This window comes from Hyla sarda, chromosome 6, assembly GCF_029499605.1.
Source record: "Hyla sarda isolate aHylSar1 chromosome 6, aHylSar1.hap1, whole genome shotgun sequence".
Taxonomy (NCBI): domain Eukaryota; kingdom Metazoa; phylum Chordata; class Amphibia; order Anura; family Hylidae; genus Hyla; species Hyla sarda.
Window position 1 is genome coordinate 227,856,060 of NC_079194.1, and position 20,391 is coordinate 227,876,450.

At 44.8% G+C, this 20,391-nt stretch overlaps 1 protein-coding gene across 4 annotated transcripts in view; it reads left to right on the forward strand.

The window, feature by feature from the left end:
• The first annotated feature begins 265 nt into the window (after positions 1 to 265).
• Positions 266 to 20,391, forward strand: part of MPPED2 (metallophosphoesterase domain containing 2) — a 207,979-nt gene continuing 187,853 nt past the window's right edge. Inside the window, exons 1-2 of one of the 4 annotated variants that reach the window (XM_056526667.1) lie at positions 12,836 to 13,072; positions 14,018 to 14,088. The gene's annotated coding sequence lies outside the window, so the exon portion shown is untranslated. Of the gene's footprint in view, positions 287 to 12,835; positions 13,073 to 14,017; positions 14,089 to 14,603; positions 14,712 to 20,391 lie in introns of those variants that run through there. The other 3 variants (XM_056526668.1, XM_056526666.1, XM_056526665.1) reach the window with 3 other exon arrangements.

Genomic DNA, 20,391 nt, shown 5'->3' on the forward strand with positions numbered 1-20,391 from the left:
CCTGAGTATGTGTGCATAATGTATGTGTGTGGAATGTGCATGAATCTGTTTGTGTGTATTGTCGACTTAGGTGCAAGAACATTGGGGGAAATTTATCAAAACCAGTGCAGAGGAAAAGTTGCCCAGTTGCCCATAGCAACCAATCAGATTGCTTCTTTCATTTTGCAGAGGCCTTGTTAAAAATGAAAGAAGAAATCTGATTGGTTGCCATGGGCAACTGGGCAACTTTTCCTCTGCAAAGGTTTTGATAAATCTCCCTTATTGTACCTTTTGTTTGGAATAATAAGTAAGTGTGAATTTTTGTAACTTGAGGGTCTATTATCTGTGCTTGTGTGGTGCATGGCAGATGTTGTTACCCTAGAGGCAGATGGCATTAACCCCTTGTATTCGTGATGCCAGGGCATGGTTTAGCCTATAACCACCCAAAGGTATACTGCTGGATCCTGGGCTAGGCACGGGGGCAATAAAGACATTGATGCCAAGTTACGGATAACGGTAGCTTTACTGAGGGTAGATAGTTGGTAAAGTCTATACAGTTCAGCCAGGGCCCAAGGAGGTGACCAGTGATGCAGAGACCTTAAAGGGGTACTCCAGCGCTAAGACATCTTATCCCCTATCCAAAGGATAGGGGATAAGATGCTTGATCGCTGGGTTCCTGCCGCTGGGGACCCCCGTGATCTTGCACGCAGCACCCTGTTACAATCAGTCCCCGGAGCATGTTCACTCCGGATCTGATTACTGGTGATCACGGGGCCGGAGCATTGTGACGTCATGGCCCCGCCCCGTGTGACATCACGCTTCGCCCCCTCAATGCAAGCCTATGGGAGCTGTCACGTCCCCTCCCATAGGCTTGCATTGAGGGAGCGGAGTGTGACATCACAATGCTCCGGCCCCGTGATCGCCAGTAATCAGACCCGGAGCAAACATGTTCTGGGGACTGATTGTAATGGGGTGCTGCGTGCAAGATCACGAGGGTCCCCAGCGGCAGGACCCGCAAGATCAGGCATGTTATCCCCTATCCTTTGGATGGGGGATAAGATGTCTTTGCGCCGGAGTACCCCTTTAAGGGCTTGCTGGGACTTTTAGTAGGACTGGACAATTAAATGCAGACCAGGCTGACTTGACAGACAACAGGAACTGCCTTGACTTGACTCATAAAGCTGTGACTTTAGCTTACTTGACCTGCTGGTGGCTACAGGACTTGACTTTGAGGTCTCCAACATTTTGGACACACACACTAGGCACGACTGCACTGGACCTCAGCTTAGCAGAAGAGCAGAGCTCGAAGAGAGAGAAGCTAGCTCCACCCAGGGCTTATATGGGGGAGAATAACAGGGAGCCCATAGGTCACTCTTGGGATCACCTGGTCACTGGTACCTCCTGGGTAACAATCACATGACATATCACATGGTATAACTCTTAAAGGGGTACTCCGGTGCCTAGACATCTTATCCCCTATCCAAAGGATAGGGGATAAGATGCCTGATCGCGGGAGTCCCGCCGCTGGGGACCCCCGGGATCATGCATGCGGCACCCCGTTTGTAATCAGTTCCCGGAGCGTGTTCGCTCCGGGACTGATTACGGTCGACCGCAGGGCCGGCGGTGTATGACGTCACGCCTCCGCCCCTGTGTGACGTCAGGCTCCGCCCCTCAATGCAAGGCTATGGGAGGGGGTGTGACAGCTATCACGCCCACTCCCGTAGGCTTGCATTGAGGGGCGGAGCCTGACATCACACGGAGGCGGAGGCGTGATGTCACACGCAGCCGACCCTGCGGTCAACCGTAATCAGTCCCGGAGCGAACACACTCCGGGGACTGATTACAAACGGGGTCCTGTGGATAGGGGATAAGATGTCTAGGCACTGGAGTACCCCTTTAAAGCAACATTAGATTTTATAACACTTTACATGGTGAAATATATTTACAATGGGGAAACAAGTGTAGGGGGCCTTGTGGACACTGAAGGAGGCTGCCTGACAGGACAGCAGGAGCACGGGGTAATACCTCCCATACTGGGCTACCACACGTACTGGGCTACCACAACCTATGCTGCTGTTTTATTTCATTGTCAATAGGTGACCTATCTTTTGCCACTGATGTGGGTTATAGTTATACTATGAATGTGTGCAGTATGGAAATATTTTTTTATTTGTTTGCTGTAGTGGTACTATGTTTTTGTAGTTTTTTAGATATTTGGTAATCATACGTGACTGGATTAAGGAATAGTAGGCAATTTAGGCATTATGTATCTAGTACTGATACTTGTTAGGGATTCCTCTATTGTCATATTGTCAGTTACTATTAGAAACACTCCTAACATTTTAGCTGAGCTTTTGTACTGCAGTGGGGCAGTTTTTCCTGCATCATATTGCTGAACAGTCCCTTATGGATGCTTACGATAATGCCAATCGCCAGAGAACGCTCGGTGCAGACAATGAGCTCTGAAACTTGTAGAATTGTGAATGCAGCTCTGGACTATAATGCACATTGTAAGGCAGGATCGAGATAAACAGTGCAATGTTACATGTTTATACATAAGGAAGACTTCCATAGTGTATACAGATGAACATGCACTTAAAATACATGTTAGGCTATGTTCACACCTTGGAATTTCCATGCGTAACTCCGCTTGGAATTCTGAACAGAAATTTTGTGTCCGCAGAAAGAATCGGCACTGGAAATGCATAGCTGTCTGTGAGATGGCACATTTTCGTGCGGTCCTAGTGCCGGTATATTATGCCGGCGCCCGCAGTCTTCTAAATTTCCGGACAGAGATTTTCGGTGCGAACATTTTGACATGTGAATGTGTGTAGGGTGGTAGGGGATTTAGAGGCATTTAGTAAAGATATTTTATCAACATTGCTAAAGCTTGATCATGTCTTATTCCTGGAATATCCTGTGCTTCATGTGTTATTTTAATGTAACATTTATTGTATGGAGTTTATTCTGTATTTTCATATTAACAAAGCACAGAATATTTGGTATTTGCTACTTTACGATATAGGGTATGCTGAAATTTTTAACCCCACCAAGGACCAAGGGCGTAGAGGTACGCCCAGGCGGTGATCACTACAAATTGCTGGTCAATTCAGACTGGCAATTTGCTGCGATTCCGGGTCAATCGGGTCTCGGAAAAAAACCCGGAAAAAAAGGGTGGTCCGTGAAAATGAAAAATTTAATTTTTAATTTGCACAGCCCAATGTTCCAAAGATCTGTCAAATGCCAGTGGGGTGTAAATGCTCACTGCGCCCCTTAATAAATTCTGTGAGGGGTATAGTTTCCAAAATGGGGTCACATGTGTGTGTGGGGGGTGGGTGGGTTCACTGTTCTGGCACCACGGGGGGCTTTGTAAATGCACATGGCCCCCGACCTATTCCAACCAAATTCTCTCTGCAAAAGCTCAATGGCACTCCTTATCTTCTGAGCATTCTAGTTCACCCGCAGAGCACTTTACATCCACAAATGGGGTTACAAATTTTGGGAGGCTTTTTCTCCTATTAACACTTGTGAAAATGAAACATTTGGGGTAACACCAGCATTTTAGTGAAAAAGATCTAATTTTTCATTTTCAAAACCAACTTTAACGAAAAGTCGTCAAACACCTGTGGGGTGTTAAGGCTTGTTGCATTCCTTGACGGGTGTAGTTTTCAAAATAGTATGTCATGTTTTTTTTTTTTTTTTCTGTTCTGGCACCATAGGGGCTTCCTAAATGTGACATGCCCCCCAAAAACCATTTCAGAAAAACTCCTTCACTTTGCTACTATTCCTGTGAAACACCTAAAGGGTTAACACACTTACTGAATGTCATTTTGAATACTTTGAGGTGTGCAGTTTTTATAATGGGGTAATTTATGGGGTATTTCTAATATGAAGGCCCTTGAAATCCACTTCAAAACAGAACTGGTCCCTGAAAAATTCAGATTTTGAAAATGTTGTGAAAAATTGGAAAGTTGCTGCTGAACTTTGAAGCCCTCTGATGTCTTCCAAAAGTAAAAACATGTCAACTTTATGATGCAAACATAAAGTAGACATATTGTATATGTGAATCGATATATAATTTATTTGGTACGTCTATTTTCCTTACAAGCAGAGAACAAAAATTTACCACTATGTTAAAGTTGAATACGTCACGACAAAAAAATCTCGGAAACAAATTCAATAGTAAAAGCATCTGAGAGTTATTAATGCTTAAAGTGACAGTGGTCAGATGTGCAAAAAATGCTCTAGCCTTAAGGTGAAAATGGGCTTGGTCCTTAACTTCTTAAGGTGTACCTGTACGCCGAGTCTGGTCCCATTCTCTAATGTGGGGCCACAGCATCACAGCGACTAACAATGGCCCGGGACCCGTGGCTAATAGTGCGTGGCACTGATCGCGGTGCCATGCGCTATTTACCCTTTAGACACTGCATTCAGAGTTGATCGCCGCATCTAAAGGGAAACTAAAATGTTGCCGGTTATCTCAGGGGGCTGTTCGGGATCGCTGCGGCGAAATCGCAGCATCCCGAACAGCTGTAGGACAGCAGGAGGGTCCCCTACCTTCCTCCTTGCTGTCCAATCACCGAATGACTGCTCAATGCCTGAGATCCAAGCATGAGCAGTCAAGCGGCACAATCATTGTTCAATGGTTTCCTATGAGAAACCATTGATCAATGTAAAAGATCAGTGTGTGCAGTGTTATAGCCCTCCATGGGAGCTAGAACATTGCAAAAAAAAAAAAAGTGTGTTTTTTCCCATTTAAAAAAAAAACTGTGTAAAATAAACATATGTGCTATCGCCACGTGCAGAAATGTCTGAATTATAAAAATATATTGTTAATTAAATTGCACGGTCAATGGCGTACGCGCAAAAAAATTCCAAAGTCCAGAATAGCATATTTTTGGTCACTTTTTATATCATGAAAAAATGAATAAAAAGCCATCAAAAATTTGATCAATACAAAAATGGTACCGCTAAAAACTTCAGATCATGGCGCAAAAACTGAGCTTTTTGGAAACAAGTTCTGTGGACCGATGAGGTTAAAATTGAACTTTTGGGCCGGAATGAGCAAAGGTACGTTTGGAGAAGAAGGGGAAGAATTTAATGAAAAGAACCTCTGTCCAACTGTTAAGCATGGGGGTGGACCAATCATGCTTTGGGGTTGTATTGCAGCCAGTTGCACAGGGAACATCTCACAAGTAAAAGGAAAAATTGATTCAATAAAATTTCAGCAAATTTTGAATGCTAACTTGATGCCATCTGTGAAAAAGCTGAAGTTAAAGAGAGGATGGCTTTTACAAATGGATAATGATCCTATACACACCTCGAAATCCACGGAGGATTATATCAAACTGAAGGTTTTGCCATGGCCTTCATAATCTCCTGACCTCAACATAATTGAAAATCTATGGATAGACCTTAAAAGAGCAGTGCGTGACAGACAGCCCAGAAATCTCAAAGAACTGGAAGACTTTTGTAAGGAAGAATGGGCAAAGATACCTCAAACATGAATTGAAAGACTCTTGGCTGGCTACAAAAAGCGTTTACAAGCTGTGATACTTGCCAAATGGGGCAGTACAAGATATTAACTCTGCAGAGTGCCCAAACTTTTGCAGACTCCATTTTTTTGTTTTCTATTATTTTGAAAGTATAAATGATAGAAATAAAATTTTACTTTTGTTGACATATTATAAGAATGTCTAATCTGTAATTTGATGGCTTTTGGAGATTTTTCCTTCTTTCCTTGGCTTCTTTGTGCACATTAATACAAGTTTTTACCTGGGGTGCCCAAACTTTTGATCCCCACTGTATGTTCACACTTCTCAACGTGGACACTCTGCAGACTGCGGGCAGCGGCATAATATTAAATATAAAATTTTGCCCATTTCCGGGGTTATACAACTCTGCTATAACAACAATTTTACCGTTTAACAAACCTAATTGTATTGAACTCAATAGTAAAATGCCCATTATAAGACATATTGGAGAAATAACAACTGTTAAGTTAATTAGCAAAATGGCAAAAAAATTAAACAAATAGCCTGTAAAATGTTAATACATTGGCAGATTTTTTAACCCGTTTGTGTAAAAATAGCTTTTAACAAAAAGCTGCAGATTTTTTAACAGCTAAAAAAATGCTAAAAGAACTGTGTATAAACATAGCCAGAGACAGATCAGAGCATACAAATTCTGAAATCATCTTATTATAAAATAGAGGCAAGTGTATGAAATTTCTGAAACAAATCCTGCAGATGTGACTATAGCTCGAATCCTTCCTTTATGTTCTTAGATCCACACCTGTAGTTGGTTTAAAAATTGGCATGTAAAACTGCACCAAAAAACAAAAACTACATGTGTCACTCCAGGTTCAGGGCATGTTTTCTAGGCTTCTAAACATGCACTTTTTATCAAGGACACCCTGGTTTCTACGTCAAAAACTATGCTGTGTCTTCTTTGTGTCACCTCCTGCTCAAAGTAACATTGAGGCTATGTCTGTACGAATAATTTCTGTGCGGACATTCCACCAACAGCAGACCACTGCAAGAACATGCCGGCGCTAGGACCATAAGAGATGCTGTGAGTGTGTGGATGCAAAGAGCACAGGAGGGGGTAGAGATGATGGGAGTGTGAGTGCAGAGAGTACAGGAGGGGGTAGAGATAATGGGAATGTGAGTGCAGAGAGTACAGGAGGGGGTAGAGATGATGGGAGTGTGAGTGCAGAGAGTACAGGAGGCGGTGAAAATGATGGGAATGTGAGTGCACAGAGAAAAGAAGGAGACAGAAATGATGGAATTGTAAGTGCACAGAGTACAGGAGGGGCAGAGATGAGTGGAGTGTGAGTGCAGAGAGTGCATGAGGCGGCAGAGATGCTGGGAATGTGAGTGCAGAGAGTACAGGAGGGGGTAGAGATGAATGGAGTGTGAGTGCAGAGAGTACAGGAGGCGGCAGAGATGCTGGGAGTGTGAGTGCAGAGAGTACAGTAGGCAGAAGAGATAATGGGAGTGTGAGTGCAGAGAGTACAGTAGGCAGAAGAGATAATGGGAGTGTGAGTTCAGAGAGTACATGAGACGGTAGAGAGGAATGGAGTGTAAGTTCAGAGAGTACATGAGACGGCAGAGATGCTGGGAGTGTGAGTGCAGAGAGTACAGGACGGGGTAGAGATAATGGGAATGTGAGTGCAGAGAGTACAGAAAGGGGTAGAGATGATGAGAGTGTGAGTGCAGAGAGTACAGGAGGCAGTGAAAATGATGGGAATGTGAATGCACAGAGAAAAGAAGGAGACAGAAATTATGGAATTGTAAATGCACAGAGTACAGGAGGTGGCAGAGATGATGTGAGTGTGAGTGCAGAGAGTGCATGAGGCGGCAGAGATGCTGGGAATGTGAGTGCGGAGAGTACTGGACGGGGTAAAGATGAATGTAGTGTGAGTGCGGAGAGTACAGGAGACAGAAGAGATAATAGGAGTGTGAGTGCAGTGAGTACATGAGGCGGCAGAGATGCTAGGAGTGTGAGAGCATAGAGTACAGAAGAGGGTAGAGATGAATGGAGTGTGAGTGCAGAGAGTACACAGGTAGTAGAGATAATGGGAGTGTGAGTGCAGAGAGTACATGAGGCGGCAGAGATGCTGGGAGTGTGAGTGGAGAGAGTGCAGGAGGCGGCAGAGATGCTGGGAGTGTGAGTGCAGAGAGTACACAAGGGGGTAGAGATAATGGGAGTGTGAGTGCAAAGAGTACAGGAGGGGGTAGAGATAATGGGAGTGTGAGTGGAGAGAGTGCAGGAGGTGGCAGAGATGCTGGGAGTGTGAGTGCAGAGAGTACAGTAGGCAGAAGTGATAATGGAAGTTTGAGTGCAGAGAGTACAGGAGGTGGCAGAGATAATGGGATTGTGAGTGCAGAGAGTACATGAGACGGCAGAGATGAATGGAGTGTAAGTTCAGAGAGTACATGAGACGGCAGAGATGCTGGGAGTGTGAGTGCAGAGAGTATGGGAGGGGGTAGAGATAATGGGAGTGTGAGTGCAAAGAGTACACAAGGGGGTAGAGATAATGGGAGTGTGAGTGCAAAGAGTACAGGAGGGGGGTAGAGATAATGGGAGTGTGAGTGCAGAGAGTACAGGAAGGGGTAGAGATGAATGGTGTGTGAGTGCAGAGAGTACAGGAAGGGGTAGAGATGATGAGAGTGTGAGTGCAGAGAGTACATGAGGTGGCAGAGATGCTGGGAGTGTGAGTGCAAAGAGTACAGGAGGCGGCAGATATGTCCGAAGTGTGAGTGCAGAGAGTACAATAGGCAGAATAGATAGTGGAGTATGAGTGCAGAGAGTACAGTAGGCAGAAGAGATAATGGGAATGTGAGTGCAGAGAGTACGTGAGGTGACAGAGATGCTTGGAGTGTGAGTGCAGAGAGTACAGAAGGGAGTAGAGATGGAGTGTAAGTGCAGAGAGTACAGGAGGTGGCAGAGATGCTGGGAGTGTGAGTGCAGAGAGTACAGGAGGCGGCAGATATGTCCGAAGTGTGAGTGCAGAGAGTACAATAGGCAGAATAGATAGTGGAGTATGAGTGCAGAGAGTACAGTAGGCAGAAGAGATAATGGGAATGTGAGTGCAGAGAGTACGTGAGGTGACAGAGATGCTTGGAGTGTGAGTGCAGAGAGTACAGAAGGGAGTAGAGATGGAGTGTAAGAGTAGAGAGTACAGGAGGTGGCAGAGATGAATGGAGTGTAAGTGCAGTGAGTACAGGAGGGGGAGAAAGAATGGAGTGTAAGTACAGATAGTACATGAGGTGGCAGAGATGCTGGGAGCGTGAGTGCAGAGAGTACAGGAGGGGTTGAGATAGTGGGAGTGGGAGGGCAAAGAGTACAGGAGGGGGTAGAGATAACGGGAGTATGAGTGCAGAGAGTACATGAGGGGGTAGAGATGATGAGAGTGTGAGTGCAGAGTACAGGAAGGGGTAGAGATGAATGGAGTGTGAGTGCAGAGAGTACATGAGGCAGTAGAGATGCTGGCATTGTGAGTGCAGAGACTACAGGAGGGGGTAAATATGATGGGAGTGTAAGTGCACAGAGTACAGGAGGGGTAGAGATGAGTGGAGTGTGAGTGCAGAGAGTAAAAGAGGGGGTAGAGATGATGAGAGTGTGAGTGCAGAGAGTACAGGAGGGGTAGAGATGAATGGAGTGTGAGTGCAGAGAGTACAGGAGGGGTAGAGATGCTGGGAGTGTGAGTGCAGAGAGTACAGGAGGGGCAGAGATGAATGGAGTGTGAGTGCAGAGAGTACAGGAGGGGTAGAGATGAGTGGAGTGTGAGTGCAGAGAGTACAGGAGGGGCAGAGATGAATGGAGTATGAGTGCAGAGAGTACAGGAGGGGCAGAGATGAATGGAGTATGAGTGCAGAGAGTACAGGAGGCGGCAGAGATGCTGGGAGTGTGAGTGCAGAGAGTACAGGTGGGGCAGAGATGCTGGGAGTGTGAGTGCAGAGAGTACAGGAGGGGTAGAGATGCTGGGAGTGTGAGTGCAGAGAGTACAGGAGGGGTAGAGATGAATGGAGTGTGAGTGCAGAGAGTACAGGAGGGGTAGAGATGCTGGGAGTGTGAGTGCAGAGAGTACAGGAGGGGTAGAGATGCTGGGAGTGTGAGTGCAGAGAGTACAGGAGGGGTAGAGATGAATGGAGTGTGAGTGCAGAGAGTACAGGAGGGGTAGAGATGCTGGGAGTGTGAGTGCAGAGAGTACAGGAGGGGCAGAGATGAATGGACTATGAGTGCAGAGAGTACAAGGAGGGGCAGAGATGAATGGAGTATGAGTGCAGAGAGTACAGGAGGCACAGAGATGCTGGGAGTGTGAGTGCAGAGAGTACAGGAGGGGCAGAGATGCTGGGAGTGTGAGTGCAGAGAGTACAGGAGGGGTAGAGATGCTGGGAGTGTGAGTGCAGAGAGTACAGGAGGGGTAGAGATGAATGGAGTGTGAGTGCAGAGAGTACAGGAGGGGTAGAGATGAATGGAGTGTGAGTGCAGAGAGTACAGGAGGGGCAGAGATGCTGGGAGTGTGAGTGCAGAGAGTACAGGAGGGGTAGAGATGAATGAAGTGTGAGTGCAGAGAGTACAGGAGGGGCAGAGATAAATGGAGTGTGAGTGCAGAGAGTACAGGAGGGGTAGAGATGAGTGGAGTGTGAGTGCAGAGAGTACAGGAGGGGTAGAGATGAGTGGAGTGTGAGTGCAGAGAGTACAGGAAGCGGCAGAGATGAGTGGAGTGTGAGTGCAGAGAGTACAGGAGGGGTAGAGATGAGTGGAGTGTGAGTGCAGAGAGTACAGGAGGGGCAGAGATGAATGGAGTGTGAGTACAGAGAGTACAGGAGGGGTATAGATGCTGGGAGTGTGAGTGCAGAGAGTACAGGAGGCGGCAGAGATAAATGGAGTGTGAGTGCAGAGAGTACAGGAGGCGGCAGAGATGCTGGGAGTGTGAGTGCAGAGAGTACAGGAGGCGGCAGAGATGCTGGGAGTGTGAGTGCAGAGAGTACAGGAGGGGCAGAGATGCTGGGAGTGTGAGTGCAGAGAGTACAGGAGGGGTAGAGATGCTGGGAGTGTGAGTGCAGAGAGTACAGGAGGGCTAGAGATGAATGGAGTGTGAGTGCAGAGAGTACAGGAGGGGTAGAGATGAATGGAGTGTGAGTGCAGAGAGTACAGGAGGGGCAGAGATGCTGGGAGTGTGAGTGCAGAGAGTACAGGAGGGGTAGAGATGAATGGAGTGTGAGTGCAGAGAGTACAGGAGGGGCAGAGATGAATGGAGTGTGAGTGCAGAGAGTACAGGAGGTGGTAGAGATGAGTGGAGTGTGAGTGCAGAGAGTACAGGAGGGGTAGAGATGAGTGGAGTGTGAGTGCAGAGAGTACAGGAGGGGTAGAGATGAATGGAGTGTGAGTGCAGAGAGTACAGGAGGGGTAGAGATGAGTGGAGTGTGAGTGCAGAGAGTACAGGAGGGGCAGAGATGAGTGGAGTGTGAGTGCAGAGAGTACAGGAGGCGGCAAGGATGAGTGGAGTGCAGAGAGTACAGGAGGGGTAGAGATGAGTGGAGTGTGAGTGCAGAGAGTACAGGAGGGGCAGAGATGAATGGAGTGTGAGTACAGAGAGTACAGGAGGGGTAGAGATGCTGGGAGTGTGAGTGCAGAGAGTACAGGAGGCGGCAGAGATGAATGGAGTGTGAGTGCAGAGAGTACAGGAGGCGGCAGAGATGCTGGGAGTGTGAGTGCAGAGAGTACAGGAGGCGGGAGAGATGCTGGGAGTGTGAGTGCAGAGAGTACAGGAGGGGTAGAGATGAATGGAGTGTGAGTGCAGAGAGTACAGGAGGAGCAGAGATGAGTGGAGTGTGAGTGCAGAGAGTACAGGAGGCGGCAGAGATGAATGGAGTGTGAGTGCAGAGAGTACAGGAGGCGGCAGAGATGCTGGGAGTGTGAGTGCAGAGAGTACAGGAGGCGGGAGAGATGCTGGGAGTGTGAGTGCAGAGAGTACAGGAGGGGCAGAGATGAGTGGAGTGTGAGTGCAGAGAGTACAGGAGGGGTAGAGATGAATGGAGTGTGAGTGCAGAGAGTACAGGAGGAGCAGAGATGAGTGGAGTGTGAGTGCAGAGAGTACAGGAGGGGCAGAGATGAGTGGAGTGTGAGTGCAGAGAGTACAGGAGGGGTAGAGATGAGTGGAGTGTGAGTGCAGAGAGTACAGGAGGAGCAGAGATGAGTGGAGTGTGAGTGCAGAGAGTACAGGAGGGGCAGAGATGAGTGGAGTGTGAGTGCAGAGAGTACAGGAGGAGCAGAGATGAGTGGAGTGTGAGTGCAGAGAGTACAGGAGGGGCAGAGATGAGTGGAGTGTGAGTGCAGAGAGTACAGGAGGGGTAGAGATGAGTGGAGTGTGAGTGCAGAGAGTACAGGAGGGGTAGAGATGAGTGGAGTGTGAGTGCAGAGAGTACAGGAGGGGCAGAGATGAGTGGAGTGTGAGTGCAGAGAGTACAGGAGGGGCAGAGATGAGTGGAGTGTGAGTGCAGAGAGTACAGGAGGGGCAGAGATGCAGGCAGTGCAGAGAGTACAGGAGGGGCAGAGATGAGTGGAGTGTGAGTGCAGAGAGTACAGGAGGGGCAGAGATGAGTGGAGTGTGAGTGCAGAGAGTACAGGAGGGGTAGAGATGAGTGGAGTGTGAGTGCAGAGAGTACAGGAGGGGTACAGATGAGTGGAGTGTGAGTGCAGATAGAGTACAGGAGGGGCAGAGATGAGTGGAGTGTGAGTGCAGAGAGTACAGGAGGGGCAGAGATGAATGGAGTGTGAGTGCAGAGAGTACAGGAGGGGTAGAGATGAGTGGAGTGTGAGTGCAGATAGAGTACAGGAGGGGCAGAGATGAGTGGAGTGTGAGTGCAGAGAGTACAGGAGGGGCAGAGATGAGTGGAGTGTGAGTGCAGAGAGTACAAGAGGGGCAGAGATGAGTGGAGTGTGAGTGCAGAGAGTACAGGAGGGGCAGAGATGAGTGGAGTGTGAGTGCAGAGAGTACAGGAGGGGCAGAGATGAGTGGAGTGTGAGTGCAGAGAGTACAGGAGGGGTAGAGATGAGTGGAGTGTGAGTGCAGAGAGTACAGGAGGGGCAGAGATGAGTGGAGTGTGAGTGCAGAGAGTACAGGAGGGGCAGAGATGAGTGGAGTGTGAGTGCAGAGAGTACAGGAGGGGCAGAGATGAGTGGAGTGTGAGTGCAGAGAGTACAGGAGGGGCAGAGATGAGTGGAGTGTGAGTGCAGAGAGTACAGGAGGCGGCAGAGATGAGTGGAGTGTGAGTGCAGAGAGTACAGGAGGGCAGAGATGCAGGCAGTGCAGAGATAGGAGGTGACCCCAGTGGCTGTCTGTCTCCTGCTCCCTGACCCAGTGGCAGCCCCTACTCACTGCACTCTCTGCTCTCCTCAGATCGAGGCTGCTCTCATTTTCCTCCCTGAGTCTCTCATTTCCACTCTAGAGCAGCCGGGGGACCCTCAGGGTCGAAGGTTTCACCCTGTCTGCTCCTTGTGACAGCACCTCCCGACCCCCGGCCCCCATGGACGAGCTCCCAGCACAGCACTGAAGGCAGCCCAGGGACTCCAGCAGCAGGTAAAGCCTCCTCATCCTCAGCCACATTATAGCAAAGGGGGATGTAAATCAGATAGAAACAACACACAAAGCCTGTGGGTTAGAGGTGCCTTGTCATTGCCAGCAGCAGTAGCAGCAGGGCAGACAGGGGGCTGTGCCCCCCACCCCCACAGCACAGGGCAGACGGGGCAGAGCAGGGGGCACTCATTGGGCTTCTACTAGGTTGCATGATTTTTCTTTGCTAATTAATTGGAGAGCGACATGATCTGCCCTCTCCCTCCCCCTCTTCCTTCCTTCTCTTTCCCATTCCCCCTCTCCCTCTCTCTTCCCTTTCTGTCCCTCTTCTTCCAGGTGGAATAGAGGGATCAGCAGGCATTAGATGTATTTTGCAAGGTCTGGGGGGCATTGCAATGTCACATCAGGCCAAGGGAAGGGAGGAGGGGGGCACACACTGAATAATATTCCCAGGGAGATGTCTATTGTGATGGAGGCTGGGCACTCATATACAGACACATCCCCCCCCCATGTCCTTCTGCATACACAGGGCACATACACATATACTGTACACTATGCATGGACTATTATATTCCATAACAATCCTCCTCTGAGATCTGAGGCCTTGGCCAGGGGAGGGATTTGTATATTACAACAGAAAGAAAAATAAGTAAGTCACCGAAACCGGTTCCGAAACACAAAAACTATTTCATTTACAATTTGTTGCCTGTTCAAGTTTGATGGAAAGAGAAGCAGGGGGAATACGAGGGGTTAATACGCCTTTTAGAGCGACCGCCGTGTTCTAAGGCCATAGCAGGGTCGGAATACAATACATGGCAGGGGCTTTGATCTTTTTAAACCCTTGCATGATTTTTATTTATTTATTTTATTTATTTATTGTTTAAACCCTGTCAATGAAGTTCCCCCCCAAAAAAATAATGTTATTTATTTTATTTATTTATTTATTTTTAGACATTTTATGGAGCTTTTTCTTCTGCGATGATTCGAAGCATGTAGATAGACCGGCATCTTTTAATATCTGGGTATTATGTGTATTTTTATTTTATTAATTTTTTTTCAATTTAGCTATAAAAAAAGAAGAAAAAATGTTTTTATTTTAAAATGTGTTTTATTTTTCTTTGTAAATATTTGTAAATATTTTTGTTGTGCAAACACGGGACTTTATGTTTATTATTTACAGAATAATCCCAAATATTATGAGAAGAATGATTGTTGTAGAGGTTAATGCACTTATTATAAAGAAGAACCCCCCCCCCCCCCCCGCTTCCTCGCAGCCTTTTAATAATAGCTTGCCCCCTAATAATCACTGAACCTGTCATATCCCTGATGCGGTGAAATAATATTAATATCTTTGCTATCTCGCCCCCCTCCTTTCGTCTGTCCTGTCCCCAGACTGTGTATTTCACTGTGCAGTAGTGAGCCAAGTGCATGCCCATGTCACAGCCTTTGGTCACTGATTGTAATCAATCAATCCCAGAATAAGGGAGAGAGGAGGGGGGGAGCGAGACAGGGAGCGTGTCAGCCAGAGAAAGAGAAAGAGAGAGAGAGAGGAGACACTGAGGATCAGCCTGCAGGGAGATCTCTGGCTTTCTACTGTGGAGAGTCCTTCAGAGATCAGCATCCAACCCAACATGGACTTTAATAGGTAGCGAGCAGCGCTCTCTGTGAGCCACACACTTTGCAAACTCCTAAACCAGTGTTTCCCAACCAGGGTGCCTCCAGCTGTTGCAAAACTACAACTCCCAGCATGCCCGGACAGCCGAAGGCTGTCCGGTCATGCTGGGAGTTGTAGTTTTGCAACAGCTGGAGGCACTCTGGTTGGAAAAAAACTGTCCTAAACGAGGGGAGTTCTAGATTTCAGTGGCGTGCCAGCACTTTGTCTCTTTTTATCTTTTGCATGCATGTTGTTATTATTGTATAGTAAATGTATGTTATTATTCTACAGGATGTTTTTATTTAATCTACTACCTTGTATCCTTCAGTATTTTTATTCAGCATTTTTATTCAGTATTTTTATTCAGTATTTTTATCCAGCATTTTTATTCAGTATTTTTATTCAGCATTTTTATTCAGCATTTTTGGAGATAGTGTTTTTGCTACTAATGTTTTGTTTTACTTGCACGCCATGTTTTCGCTGGGTTTTGATTAGAAATGGGTTTATGTCATTATGGAACCATATGAGGTCTGGGTGCTGCAGAGGTGGGTGAGAGTATATTAGGCACATACAATTTTTTTTTAATTTTTTTAAAGTGGCATTTATAATACCGGGCACCAAAAGGAGACTGGCACGAATCGTACGCTATGATGGAAATTGCCAGTGTCCGAGCAGCCGGTTTACTTTGCAGATGTATTCATTTCTTGGATGGTTGAATTGCAGTGTGGAAGGGTAAATTCCTGCCAATTATCTTTCGCTAGTGTTTCCCAGATCCACCATTAAAGTGCGATACATATGATGTGGCACTTTGCGCTACTGCGGAAATTGCTTCGTGGACTTTCCAAATGCTTAGAAATTAATAACAGTTTGATTAAAACCCACAGTTATTACAATGGGACGATCTGCTCCCCCCCTTTTCCCATACTGTTCTATGGCATTATGCGGATCGGCGGCTGGGACAGCTGCTGTTCTAAAGTCCCACTTTATACTGATGTGGATGGGAAGCCTTTGTTCTGCACTTCGGTATGATTTCAATCGTATATATGCATAATATATTCATATATAATATTTATAATGTACAGATATTACTGTCCTTCTATACATAATGCATAGTACGATTTCAGGAGCCGGGGATTTAATTGGGGGATATAGGATAAAATATGTAGAACCATCATGACTGCTGTGTCTATACGTTTGTGTGTACAGTGTGTATATATATATATATATATATATATATATACTGTACACACAAACGTATACACACAGCAAACAGTCATGATGGTTCTACCTATTTTATCCTATATCCCCCAATTAAATCCCCGGCTCCTGAAATCGTAAATATATATATATATATATTATTTTGTCTATGATGTGTATAGTATGTAATGTTGTACAGATACGTATGTGAGTTACGTAGATGCAGTTCCTTATCCTGCGTATAATGCCGCCACATTCAGGCAGTTCATCCAAAAAATTAAAATGATCCAAATTTCACTTTTCCCCCCCTAGATATAGATGTCGGTCTAAATAGTAATCTGCGTGCATGATATATGACTTAGATTGAGTATATATTAATAATGACTACTATAAATGTACAGTACTAATGTAAACATATTTGAAACCATTCATTTTCAATGCATTTTCAGAGTTCTCCGAGTTAAAGGCAATTTCTTGGGTTTATCCAAAGTGGGGGGGGATTACGACGGCTCTGCTGGACTCTAGAATAGGGGGTTGTAACATGTGAAAGTTTGTAAGTGGGACACACATACACCTATGTATTCTTCATCTGAAGGCCCATAGTAGATGTAGAATACACATTGCCGGATTACTGAGTTGGCTCTGCTATATCTAACAAGCAGCGTTCTTGATAGCTTAGGATCGACTCTGCTTGTCAAGTTAGTTACATTTTATATCCAGACACTTTTTCACTATTTTCTCTTTTCTCTCTATTACTTTTTTCACTCTTTTTTTTCTCTTTGTCTTTCTCTCCTTTTTTTCTTCATGCTCTTTTCTCCCTGTTATATAGGGAAATAAATCTCAATATTCCTACTAGTTAAAGGGGTACTCCGGTAGAAAACTTTTTTTTTTTTTTTTAAATGAACTGGTGCCAGAAAGTTAAACAGATTTGTAAATGACTTCTATTAAAAAATCTTAATCTTTTCAGTACTTAGCAGCGGTTATGATCCACAGGAAGTTCTTTTCTTTTTGAATTTCCTTTCTGCCTGACCACAGTACTTTTTAGCAGCTGTTTGCTATGGAGGAAAATCTTTTATTTTTTTAATTTCTTTTTTGTCTTGTCCACAGTGCTCTCTGCTGACACCTCTGTCCATGTCAGGAACTGTCCAGAGCAGGAGAAAATCCTTATAGTAAACCTAAGCTGCTCTGGACAGTTCCTGACACGGACAGAGGTGCACTGTGGACAACACAAAAAAGAAATTCAGGGTGCGTTCACACGCTATTTGTTTTTGCGGGTTTTTTCGCTGCATATTTAAAAGGGACCCGGCTCTTCTCGGCTGTCCGCAGCAGATTTTCCACAGAGGAATTTACGCTGCGGAAAATCCGCCGCAAGCCCCATTGAAGTCAGTCGGGACTGCGGCAGATTTTCCGCAGGGTAAAGTCCGCTGCGGAAAATCTGCTACGGACAGCCAAAAAGAGCCTGCCCACTTTCAAATACGCAGCAGAAAACCCGCAAAAACAAATAGCGTGTGAACGCACCCTCAAAAAGTAAAGAATTTCCTCTGTAGCAAACAGCTACTAAAAAGTACCGTGGTCAGGCATAAAGAAAATTCAAAAAGAGAAGAACTTCCTGTGGATCATAACTGCCGCTAAGTACTGAAAGGATTAAGATTTTTTAATAGAAGTCATTTACAAATCTGTTTAACTTCCTGGCACCAGTTCATAAAACTAAAAAAAAAAGTTTTCCGCCGGAGTACCCCTTTAACTTTTTTACTATGTCCAATTAGATAAAGGTATAACACATAGGGGGAGATTTATCAAAACGTGTCCAGAGGAAATGTTGCTGTGTTGCCCATAGCAACCAATCAGATTGCTTCTTTCATTTTATTTAAAAAATGAAAGTAGCAATCTGGTTGCTATGGGCAACTCGGCAATTTTTGTCTGGACAGGTTTTGATAAATCTCCCCCATATACTTTGTCTACAACCAAGGCAGCAGAGCTGAATTTGTCCGTTCACTTTAAGGGTACGTTCACACGTGCAGATTTTTTTGCGGGTTTTCCGCTGTGTATTTGAAAGTGGGCGGGCTCTTCTCGGCTGTTCCGCAGCAGATTTTCCGCGGCGGAATTTACACTGCGGAAAATCCGCCACAGTCCCTACTGACTTCAATGGGGCTTGCGGCGGATTTTCCACAGTGTACATTCCGCCGCGGAAAATCTGCTGCGGACAGCCGAGAAGAGCCCGCCCACTTTCAAATACGCAGCGGAAAACCCGCTAAAAAATCTGCGCGTGTGAACGTACCCTAAGAGATGAAGCAGTAGGTTTACCTGCAGTCCTATGTAAAATGAACCCACGATAAGCATGTTAGCCTAAGCCAGTGTTTCCCAACCAGGGTGCCTGCAGCTGTTGCAAAACTACAACTCCCAGCATGCCCGGACAGCCAAAGGCTGTCCGGGCATGCTGGGATTTGTAGTTTTGCAACAGCTGGAGGTACCCTGGTAGGGAAACACTGGCCTAAGCTCTGCTCCTTCTGTGACACACAGTAGATGGATGTGCAGAAGTTGAGGCCTTGTAGTAAACTTTTGCGCTGTGTTGTTTGTTTTTTGTGCACTGTGACAGCAGGATGTTTGCCTACCGTGTTTTGTGCTCTTCATAGTTATTGCCAGGTTTATCTGTTTCTATGCTCCGTTTCTAAACATCTGTCTGGTTAGTTGGGATTCTTATAGGGACGCTACGTTTAGTGCGCCTGGCATAGGTATTTACCTCACAGGATGGAATAATTGTGTCATTTTCGCACCGCAGCAAGAATCTAGTTGTAAATGAGCATCGCTGTGAGCCAAGCAGGTGTTGTCTTATGGGGAACAGCCATCGAGAGGAAAATTAGGTAAAGCAGCTGCTGATGGGACAGTTTTCGGGGGGTTTGACTGCGTTTTTATGTTGCATCTGCAGGGGGACAGTCTCTGGTGCCTTCACTTTGGGCCCAACAAAAAACACTTTATTTTTTTATTTTTTAAGAAGAATAAGAGCGGATTTATGTATGTATTGAAAAAAAAATGTATCCTGAATGGTTACAGGATGTTACTGTATATACATGTACTGAAAAAGGGTTAAATAACTTGATTTTGGCTTCTAGATGGAGATAGATGGCTATGATTCCACGAAATGTAGATTATCAGTAGTAAGGACGTTATATTGGATGGTGCGGATAAAGCAGAACTAGTTCTATCTGATATGATTGGGGTGTATATATGTGTGTGTGTATATATATATATATATATATATATTAGATCAGAGTTTGTCACAATTGTCTGATATGATTGGGAGATATATATATATATATATATATATATATATATACATACACATATAAAATCTTAGATCAGAGTATATTATCTACCTATCTATCTCCCAATCATATCAGTCAATTGTGACAGTATACTCTGATCTAAGATTTTATATGTGTATATATATATATATATATATATATATATATATATATATAATCTTCCAATCATATCAGTCAATTGTGACAGTATACTCTGATCTAAGATTTTATATGTGTATATATATATATATATATATATATATAATCTTCCAATCATATCAGTCAATTGTGACAGTATACTCTGATCTAAGATTTTATATGTGTATATATATATATATATATATATATATATAATCTTCCAATCATATCAGTCAATTGTGACAGTATACTCTGATCTAAGATTTCATATATATATATATATATATATATATATATATATATATATATATGAAACCTTAGATCAGAGTATACTGTCACAATTGTCTGATATGATTGGGATATATATACAGGGCTGAAGTCCTACAGGAACGCGTGGGATTTGCGTTTCTGCACTTTTTCCACAGCAGGAACACCATTCCTATTAGCAGTAGTGGATGAGTTCCCTCACTTTTTTTCCCCAGAACATGAGCCCTGTATATATGTATGTGTGTATATATATATAATTATTTTGCATTTGTATTTGCATATCGTTTATACCTCTACATTCCACTTTTGTGAAGATCTGACACAATGTAGTCTAAGAAACCATCCTGATGTGTGTTTATTTTTATTCAGGATTTTCTTACTTTTACAACTAAATTCACACACAGTATTTTGATCAGTATTTTTAGTCCAAACCAGAAAAGGAACCAATACAGAAAAAAACTGTAATGGAAAGATTTGCACCTTTTTCTATGATTTGGATCCACTCCTGGTGTTGGCTTAAAAGATTGACCAAAATACTAAGTGTGAACACAGCCTTATGGACTAACAGGTTTATGGACTAACAGTGAGGTGAGGATTTACTACATACATAGTGTGTGTGTGTATATGTGTATATATATATATATATACCGTATATATAATTCTATTTCTAAATGATACCACGTTATAATAATTTCCTAATATAGCACCAACATTTTTCTTAGGGCTTTAATATTCTTTTTTTCATGACCCGCATTGGTCTACGGGGC